This window comes from Pinus tabuliformis, chromosome 9 (genome assembly GCF_031772625.1).
Source record: "Pinus tabuliformis cultivar Carrire ecotype Pingquan chromosome 9, CPIR1, whole genome shotgun sequence".
In the NCBI taxonomy this organism is placed as follows: domain Eukaryota; kingdom Viridiplantae; phylum Streptophyta; class Pinopsida; order Pinales; family Pinaceae; genus Pinus; species Pinus tabuliformis.
The window spans coordinates 1,925,018,137-1,925,028,545 of record NC_142307.1 but is presented as its reverse complement, the minus strand read 5'-3'; the positions used below and the strand labels follow the sequence as shown (position 1 = coordinate 1,925,028,545).

The 10,409-nt window shown below is 34.3% G+C and overlaps 1 pseudogene; it reads left to right on the top strand.

Annotated features, from left to right (window-relative positions):
- Positions 1 to 645: 645 nt before the first annotated feature.
- Positions 646 to 10,409, top strand: part of LOC149156656 (uncharacterized) — a 250,647-nt pseudogene continuing 240,883 nt past the window's right edge.

The window sequence follows — 10,409 nt, the reverse complement described above, 5'->3', positions numbered from 1 at the left end:
TGGATTCGGTACCTTTTCAAAGAATTGTGTATCTCAATAGAATAGACCGCATGCGTGGATAATGCGCACGGACCATAACAAAGCGGAATATTTATTTTTAATTGAATCTTTTGGCGTCGTTCACTCCAATATCCAAGTGATAGAAACCAGGAATTCTTCAATTACATATCGAAAGATACGCAGAACCATTGTGTAACAAGCACACGCGATTAGCACAGAACAATAGTGATAGCTGGGGACCATCAGTGCCCCCTGAATATCATCCGTCTCCAGTTTTTCATTACATTTCGAAAGATACGTAGGGTCGCTCTCTGACGAATGCAATCGCTTACCAATAAACAATCATGATACTTGAGGACCATAAATACCGTCAGCAAATCATCGCTGATAGAAACATTCAACTTCTTGCATTGCTTTACGGATTTAATAGAAACATTGAACTTCTTGGATTGCTTTTACGGATTTAATAGAAACATTGAACTTCTTGGATTGCTATTACGGATTTAATACTCCACCGATGGCAAGGAATGGGGAGGTCCTCATACATACAGATGTACTCTCAATTCCATGCATTTACAGCTCCGTACGAAGAAAGCGTTTGGCGAGGTGATTTCGTGAGTTATATTATCTAGCATAACCTTCATCATGAACACGTTCCCCATTTTGTCTCGTGCTCATAGTGATACCTATAACGATTCGGATATGGGCTCTTTGCTTGTGCGTTCCCCATGGGAGACCCATCATCAACCTGCAACCACCAACATAAGTCCGCCTAGATATTGGCTGTTTGATCTGCCGCCGCCGCCAACTATTGCCAATGTCGTACTGGAGGAATACACCAGCAATCAATTTGGATTCATGGCTGAAGAATATGATCATCCCCAATCCCCGGGTATCGTCCCCGTAAATAGCTGCTTGGAGCTACAACCCAATAACAAGGAATGTTCCAGGCCGATCAGTTCTTGCACCAAAAAGGCTTTTCATAACGCCAGAGAACGGCAGAGGCGAAAGACATTGAAAATGCTCTTCTCCCAACTACGTTCGTTGTTGCCTATTATAAATCGAAAGGTAAACCTCAAACCTACATCCTTTCCATATCGTTCCATAATTTTGCTCCCGATAGGTGAAAAGTTGGAATGAAGTTTATCACTAGAACTGATTGAAATCCTCAAAAAAGGGAATGAATTTAATTACTAGACTTGATCAAAATCCCAGTCGTGTCAAGTGAAAGGGATTTAAGTTTAAGTCCTTGAGGCTCTATTAGTTCATTTCGGGAATAATATAATTCTTAATATGGAGCATACTGTGAACACCCAAGAAGTTGGAAATATGCACAACCTGGAAAAGTTAAACTTATGTCGTTTAATTCAGAGAGGGTGTATCTGTCACTTAGGGAATAATATAATGCTGAATATGGAGCATACTGTGAACACGCAAGTAGTTGGAAACGTGCACAACGTACAAAATTATTTTTTTTTTGTCGTTAGATTCCCTTTTATAAATAGAGGGGTATCTGCCTCTTGGGGAATACTATAATTTTGAATATTATAATTCTGAATATTACCTTGGATATGAACCTAAAACGTATTACAGATCAAGTTAAGCTTAGGTCAGCTGGTCCTACTATGGTAATCAAACTGGTATAGCTAATAAATCACACAACACATGATGGTAAGTGTAAGGTTACTAGTACTCATTTCACTACCTACTTTCCATAACATCTTTATCATATTACTTCAATAGTGGAAAATAACACTAATCGTCCATTACTTTACCTATTTAATTAGGGTAAATAATATGATTCCAGTTCTTAATTCTATGAAACAAGTTCTTTATTATTATTGATATTAATATTTTGTAATAACACACACGGAAAAGGAAAAGGAAAAGCAAAAGCTGTAAGTAGTATAACGGAACAGCTAAGCTCTTGGTTCCATAGAGGTAGTACATGGACTTGTACTTGTATTTTCATAAAATATCAACTAGCATAATCATATTTACTAATATGGTTGATATACATTGTATATATGAAACATAAATATAACCATATATTCCATTGTAGTTGATATACGTGGATAGGCTTATATCAACCACATCAATAATTATTATGGGTATTTAAAATTATTAATAACCATATAGGATTATTAATAACTATATAAATATTAACAACTAGATTATTTATATATATTACTGTATAAATATTATATTAATATTATAATAATTATATAAACTCCTAATATATAATAATTAATAATAAAATAGCTCATAATAATATTATTATTTAAATAATCTAATAAAAAAATTATAAAAGAAATAATAACAGTATTATAATAATAATAATAATAATAATAATAATATTATTATTATTATTATAATTATATAGAAATATAATTACTATATTATCATAATAATATAATTACTATTATTATAATATTATCAAGAGTTTATAGTATTATCATAATATTAATATAATAATATATACATATAATTTGGTTGTTAATATTTATATAGTTATTAATAATATTCGATTATAGTATTATATTATTATAATATTATATTATATATTAATATTATTTAGAGGAAGCAGGCTAGGATAATCGTCATTCTTTTTCTCTATGCTGACGATGTTGTTCTTCCCGCAAGGTGCCCATCTGATCTTGATAAGCAACTTAGGCTTCTTAAGGTTTTTTGCTCTACCATGGGTATGACTGTTAACACTGACAAAACAAAAGTTATGATTATCAAATCCAAGAAGGACACTTACGCTAATTTTATGTATGACAATAATAGCTTGGACGAAGTGTATTCTTACAAGTACCTAGGAATTGATATTCATCACAAGCTCAACTAGAACTATAACATTGAGAAAATATTTAATGGGGGGTGGAAAGCTTATTTTGGTCTTGAAAATAATTGTAAAATGGAAAACCTCGTAATGTGGGATAAAAAGAAGTTCATCTTTGAAACTTTAGTCACTCCTGTTATCTTATATGGATGTGAGGTTTGGGGTTGCAGCATCTCTAAAGAATCCTCGAGAAAGATTGAGCAAATCCAGAAGCGTTTTATAATGTATAACCTGAAAATTAAAAGCAATACACCCTATCCTATTCTCCTTATAGAAGTAGGTCTTTCCCCTATCGAGGGCCTAGCTATGATTAGGCTTCTGTTGTACAAGTACAAAATCAATAACATAGGAGATCATAGACTTCCTAAGCTAGCTTTAAATTCCAGTCAAAAACACCTAAGGCTCAAACGGGGGTGGTCTAAAGACACAAAGGTCTGGTTAAACCCTTGGGAGATCAACGAGAATGATGCATTGCAAAACATTAATAACATTAAAAATATTGTTACTTCTAAGTTCAAAGAAAAAATTTGGTGTGAAAAAGATTTAGCAGCTAAAAGAAAATTAAGTTATTATAAGAAGGTCATCAACCCCACCCTAGAAGATCAAAAGCATCTCTCTATTTTAACTAGCTCAAAGAAGAAAATTAATATTGCGAAGATTAGAATGAACTCTCATGAGCTCCATAGTGAAACAGGTCATTGGGTAGCTCCTAAAACACCATGGATGGAAAGAATCTGCCATCTCTGTGAGAATAGGAACATCGAGGATGAAAACCACTTCCTCTTAGAGTGCCCTGTGTACAACCACATTAGATCTCAGTTTCATAATCTTTGTCGCAATACTGACCTTCCTAGCCTTTTACGGTGTCAAAATTATAGTGAGATCAGGAGGCTTCTCTCCAAGCTTTTTGAGCATAGGAATAAAATCTTAAATCAAACTAAATAATTTGTTTCTTTAGGTCCGATAGACCAAAGTTTGGTCTCAATGGACGTTAACTATCATCATCATCATCATCACCATAATAATATACAGATATAATTATAATAATAATAATAATATAATCAATATTATTATAATATATTATTATAATAAGAACAATAAAGACCAATTATTTATTATTTATGATAATTAATAACTATACAAATAATAGCAACTATATTCTTATATAATTATATATTTATGATTATTATATTAATATTAGTATAAACCTAAACTCATAATAATAATAATAATATTATTATTATTATTATTATTATTCGGCTTTACTATTTTAATATTTATCTTAGGGTTTGTATACATAGAGTTAATTATTATTAGTATTTAGGATTATTAATAAGTATATAAATATTATCGGAGGAGAGAGGGAATGCAGAGGCGATCAAGGCTCTAGGGTTCAACAAAGGGAGTGACAGAGGGTAACAAGTACCCATGGAAGCACAGGGAGGAGGGAGCTCCTCTCCCTCTTACAGTAACGTGGTTGCAAGTAGGGGAAGAGCAAGGAACAAGCCTCCATAACCCTTGGAGGTCAAGAGAAAAAACACAGAAACTCAAAAGGCAGAATGTAGCAATACCCATGCAGAACAAGGGACCCATGAAGAGAACCGACAGGAGAAGAAAGTAGAAGACAGAGGTCAGGAGACAGGGAACAAATCCAAGCTAAGGTCGTGTAAACTCAAGACCGCAACCAAACCGCGGGTTATTTTAAATGATCCAACTCTATAAGAGCAGAGGGATCACATGGAAAACTATGCCATTATATGCAAATTTATTGGGATCTGGCCATCAAAGAAGGCGTTGTACAGTTGGATAAAATACAACTGGAAACCAAAGGGGGAGTTAAATATACATCTTGGATTCAAGGGTTTTTTTATAGTGGTATTCACGAACATGGAGGATAGAGACAGGATTTTTGAAGGAGGACCATACTTCATTACAACTACTAGACTCTATATGCGGCCATGGACAATGAACTTTGTGCCAGAATGAGAAACCTTCACTTCGGTACCAGTATGGATTAGACTCTACTCCTTACCTTTAGATTACTAGATGCCAGAATCTTTAAAAGCTATAGGTAATAAATTAGGTGATTTCTTAAAGATTTCTAAGGCTACTCTACAAGGAAAATATACCTCTGTGGAGATGGACCTATTAGGAGCCCTTCCAAATGAGGTCATTATAGAAGTCTATGACGAGGAATGGGTTCAAACAGTTGACTATGAACATATCCTGTTTAGATGTCATAAATGTCATGAACATGGGCACCTATCTAGAGACTATCCTCTTAATAGAAGGGAGGAAGATCTAAACACCAGTAAAGGGAAAGATCAGATAGGTTTCACCAAAGTCGGAGGAAAAGGAAAAGGAGGGGGAAGGAAGACACATAAGAACCCTACTAAGAAGGAGAAAAAAACAAGAAGGCACAACAGTTTTGAGATCTTAGGAGAAGAAGATGCAGATGGAGGTGATCAAAAGAGGACAGAGAATCAGACAGCAAGGGGGAAAGGAAAAGAGACCAGCATGGAGTTCACTCAGGAACAGAATGAATACACGATGGACCCTTTGTGTAACATGGAAATAGAAAAATACCATGATACGACTCAAAGTGAAAGTGGCACAGAGGACCAAGACTTACAGGAGATCTTGGAAAGGGAGAACCTAGAGCTGGAAAAGTTTCTTGAACGAGGAGGGAACCTGGGAATAAACTCTATACCTCAGGAGGACGTTGACAAGGTACAACAACTATTCCTTAACAAGTCACATCGAACAGCTGTAGGAGTCAAAATAGAACATGATAACTTGGAAAATAAAGGGACTTCCGCAATAGGACTAATAACAGGAAAATTAACAAAAAACCCAAGAAAGAGCAGGGGAAGGAAAAGACAAAAAGAACTACTGTTGGAGTGTCGCAAACTCATGATTGACCTTGGAAGGATGAAAGACCTTTCTAGTTACTCCTTTACAACCCCATCTCAATGAAAATCACAACCTAGAACATTAGAGGACTTGGGAGCGGAAGAAAACAGAGGAATCTAAGTAACAAGATCAAAGAGGAAAAACCTAACATAGTATTCTTACAAGAAACAAAATGCTTAGTGGAGAAGATCAGAGAAAAACATAGCAAATGGTTAAATAGATATGAATACCTTGAAGTTAAAGAAAATAAATCTGCTGGTGGCATTCTCACCATATGGGATCCACAAAAATTTGGTGTGATTGATGTGGAGGCTTCCAGACATCACCTCTCTTTGATTTTCCAACTGGTGGGTGATAGGAAATGTTACATGATCACCAATGTCTATGGTCCTCAACCAATGGAGGACAAACTTCGACTCCTCACCACTCTGGAGGATATGAAGAAAAGATACCCAGCTCTACCCTGGATTCTAGGAGGTGATTTTAACATGACAAAATCACTCGTGGAGAAGAAAGGAGGTACTAGAACTCTTGGTAGGGATTCTGTTGCCTTCCAGAACTTCATCACCAATATGAAATTGGTTGACATGGAAACCAGCAACGGAATATTCACTTGGAATAACAAAAGGGGCAGCCCTACCCAAGTAGCCTCAAAATTAGACAGATTCATTATCTCAGACAAACTTCTTCTCATGGGTGTTACCGGGAATAGTGTCTATGTAGAACTTCTAATCCCACTAAGGCTGGTAGCTACCTTAGAAACAAACAAACTAAAACTGCTTTCATTTTCCTTTATGAAATATAGATGAGAGAAGAATAAAGGAGACCAACCTCTGTCTTGCGCTTGGTTCCTTGCTCGATTCCTCTCTCTTCTGATAGTCCTTTGCTACTTGTTTTCGTACATCACCAGTGGGGAACAATGTTGGGAATGCCATATCGAATAACCCCTCTGTATTATATTCATTCAGTGGAGAGGTTCCAATACTGGGCGAATCCATGTCTTGAACATGTAAAGAATGAACATTATCAAGAAATGCTCTAATTTCTTCCACTTCTCTTTGTTCATTTGATAGGCGAGCAACAAAGGAAGAAGGATGAGAGGGAAAATGGTTAGCATGAAACTCTTCATTATTAGTTTCTTTGATCTCAGATTCTTCAATATGACAATCAACAAACTTAAGCTTGGAGGAGACATCTGTTGATCTTTCGGGCAGAGCATTCACTGAATCATAATCAATTACAACATTTCGATAGTATTGATCATGTTGGATTTTGAAAAGCAATGCATCCGTCACTCAAGAACTTTTGACATAACATTCATAATATTTAGACTCAGCGCCATGTCTCCTCACGATTAGAAAGTCAATATCTTCAACACGTCGGGGAAGGGTTCATACAATTGTAGAAATATCTTGAGGAAAGCTAATTGTATGACCACTATACTTATATTGCCCACCTCGAGCATGTGTCACTTGCAAAATGGGATTCACACATGATATTAGCATTTCTTCAACTTAAATAGGAACTCTTAAAATATGAGGTTGCTCACTATGATCCATGTTATTATATCGACAAAAACAATGGGCTCCTCTTTCACTCCTACATCGTCTGCAAAAAGGTCCTTCAGAATGTCTCACAACAAGGATTTCGAGATATGATTCTTGGCAAATGTGGCACATCTGCACAACTGACATGCTATCTATCTTTGCTTGAAATCTTTTATGCATTGCAATCATGTTTTCATCAAAATGAATATGATGTCTACTCGCCGAACCACGTTGAAAACCATTTCGATGACTAAAATCTCTTCTAACATTTACTTCATCTTCAAGAACATGAGATTCCCTTCGCAAATTTGAAGCATGTGGAATCGATCTATGAGAATTTCTTTCCAAATTTATGGTGTGCATTTCCCGAACCTGAGAGCATGTAAAGGTCTCTTTGTCATTAAATACTTTAAAATTTAACTTGCAACTAATTATAAAAGAAGAAAATTAAAAAGAATCAAATGTATTCAAAATTTACATTTGTGTCTTCATGTGGATGAGGTTATGAGATGGTTGCTCTTGAATTCTAAGAACAACGGATGGAACATTTTTGGATGTAGTTTCTTTGCCTCTATTCAAATGAGTTGTTTCCTATTTCAAAAAAATGAAATACGTTATAAAACTAAATGTCAAAAAAAGAAAGATTCAAAAATTGAAAACCATCTAATACATTGAACATCTACATTAGTTTTATAATTTGATCTTTTGGATTCCAATTTTCCAACCTAACGAGATGACATCATGGTTTCTCCATGAAATGTTACAAAACACAATTTCGAGGCAACTGTAAATGAGAAAATGAGAAAAAAATCAAATGCACTCAACATTTACATTTGTTTGGCAATGTGGATGAATGCTATGAGATGGTTCCTCTTCACTTCTAACATCAGTAGATGTAACATCTATGAAGTTAATTTGTATGCCTCTATTGGAATGACTTCTATCATGTTCAAAGAAAATAAAATACGCCATAAAATTCAATGTCTAAGAAATTAGAAATTTAAAAAATGAAAAGCAAATCAAAAACATTGAAAATTTACATTAGTCTGGAATGTAGTAGAACAACCACTATTGCAGCGAAAACCAAAATATAATTGTGTTACCTCCATTGTGCCATGTGAAATGCTATCAAGGATGACTGATTCTCTTGGTGGGACCACATTACTTTGAGAAGTGGGATTTGAAGGTATTTTGTTTCGAGCAGCTGGATCCAAATTATCAAACAAATGGCCAAGTAAACTATCATCGAAATCATCACACAAAATGTCATCATTACCTCCACCATGGATGTTTTGCAACCTTTGGCCATCAGAACATGCAATTGGACACACGGAAGGGTTAGGGTGGACATTTTCATGCACAATATAGATATGGCGTTATTCCCAATTGCAAGATGTTTCCCCAATGTTATGAAAATTTTTAGAAGAGCATCTAACAACAAGATTATGCTGAGGAGGAGCATATCCTGATAATGAACTGTCAACATGAAATGTTCTTTCCATTATATCATCCATACTATGATACTTACAAGGAACTATATAATCATTTTGAAGAGTGGCTTCACTTGTTTTTCTCTTATATGTAGCTCTCTTACGCTCATTTATCGCATCCTTATTTTGTTGATATCGTAAACAACGACTTTCATTAGACCTCTCATGTGATTGTGATGACAAAGTTCTTTTTCTTGTACACATGCTTGTGCCTTCAGATGGCATGTCTATAATGAATAATAATTATTCATTATGGAATCATAAACATGGAACATAAAAAGTGTATATGTTATTTTTTTTCCAAACATATAACCTTATCAAAATGTATAAGGATTTTTCCAAATGCCTAAAAAAAAAAAAAAAAAAATTCAAATTGGCAAAAAAAACAAATGAATTCTTCCAAATGGCTTAAACAAAAAAAGAAGTATAAATTTTCATGTATCATATTATAATCAAAATGGAACCCATACTATTGCGACACAACAATCTAAAAATTTGGAACTATATATACTATCAAAATATAAATATAAATATTAAAATGAACATAAACATATAATGTTGTTTGAGAATGAATGACAAAAACCAATACAAATATAATGTATAACATAAATCATAGAAATTATAATTATACAAACAAAGAAAAAAGCATAACATCGAGAAACATCTACATGTAAATAAGAAAACTTTAGTGGAAACAATATTAAATATTTTACATCACAAAGATCGATACAAACATAATTGTAAAGTATTACCATAAAGACACATAGTATGTATAAAGGAAAAAATGGAAATATTTTCCACAACCACAGAGAGTATACAAAATGGAAATATTTATAAGAACTCCTAAGAATACTAATATCCTAAGGATCCACCACCATATCCAATGGTGGAATCTCATCAACAAAATCCATATGGGCAGCAATTGCAAAAACATCTCCATACTCAATCAAATCATTGCAGTTCTCTTGTGTTGAGTACCAAAACCAAGGCATCTACTCATTAGTTTAATTAACAATATCTATTGGAAAATAGATGCGAGTTGCCATGTTGTATAATAGGAAAGGAACTTCACTACAGTTTCACATAAGAACCAGACCATGGACTGTTTGAAACAGAAGATGGCCAGGACATTTGCTATTTATATCTGCAGAAATTTCTTCCAACAACTTCCATCTGAAACCCCAATCATCTTCAAAGTAGTCAATTCTTCGTTCAAGACACAGTTGACCAAATTGGAAATGATCTAATTCTTCAATTGACCATACAGAAGTGGACCCATCATTGACAAGACATATCAACTGATTCATGTATATTACTAATGACATACAACATATGTCACTGATTGGAACAAATGAAAAACCCCACTCATTTTTTATTATTTCAAACCAGTAGATTATATACCCATACCGAGGATAATCTTCATACTCCTTATCCAGATACAGCCATAACAATTTACTTTTATAAAACACTACATTCTTGGGGGGTGAAGTGCCACCAAATGGAACAGCAGCCCTTTGCCATACCCTATGAAGAATGTTACAAACATAAAATTCAGACTGCATTCTGTCATAGATATGTTTTAGAACAACTCAGTGGTATTTTATGTTGCTTACA